Below are 901 nucleotides of genomic sequence, written 5' to 3'. Positions count from 1 at the left end.
AGTAAAAAAAATTGGACGTTTTACGGTCCCATGGGGTTGTATTTCAGGGCCTATTTTTCCCACATGGCATTCTAAAATGTACAATGCAGTACGTCTGGGCATAACACAGCCATGGTCAGGAACCTGGTTGCACACACACACACACACACACACACACACACACACACTTCAGCCACAGTCATCTCCATCTCTACAGAGAGTCAAGTGCTGTTGGAATGCGACCCAAACGACAAACACACATCGGCTGGCAGGTATTTAGAGTCTCCTGTACGACTTTATTCCCTCTGCTGAAAGAGAGACAGAGGGGGGGAAAGAGAAATAAAGAGCGGGGCGAGCAAGGGGGAGAGAGAGAGAGAGAGAGAGAGAGAGAGCGATAGCTTGCGGTCGCGGCGTCTGCTGAAGCCATTTTCTCATGACGCAGGCTAAAGTCGGAGCACCCTGTAAAAACTCCGCGTCGGTGTAAATAATCATGAAACCAGGAAACAAGGGGCAGGTTTTGGAAGCGGAAGAAATATGTCGGTCTTAACTGCTGTCAGACATACGCAGCAGCCGCAACATTCCGTGTCCTCCACCGCCCCGCCACCTCCCTCCGGCCCCTGCCGCCTTTTGTCACTTTAATTTGTTCTTGGCGTTCAGCGTCCCGACTTTCCACACGCACCAAGAAAAAAAAAAAACTAAATTGGAGTAATCTGATTTTAGCTTTAATGCACCAGTCCCCCCAACTTTTCCATATAATTTCCCATGCTGTTTCAGGGGTCCCCTCCCACTTTTCCAAATGGGAGCCGATGTCACATGCTCCGATATTCACTCACGCCGAGGCCAAGGTAGGACTCTAATTATGTATTTAAATTAGGTTTCCCCTCCTCTTCTTCCTCGCTTTCATATCAACAATATCATGTCA

This window comes from Denticeps clupeoides, chromosome 16, assembly GCF_900700375.1.
Source record: "Denticeps clupeoides chromosome 16, fDenClu1.1, whole genome shotgun sequence".
In the NCBI taxonomy this organism is placed as follows: Eukaryota; Metazoa; Chordata; class Actinopteri; order Clupeiformes; family Denticipitidae; genus Denticeps; species Denticeps clupeoides.
Note: the sequence above shows the minus strand (reverse complement) of the source record.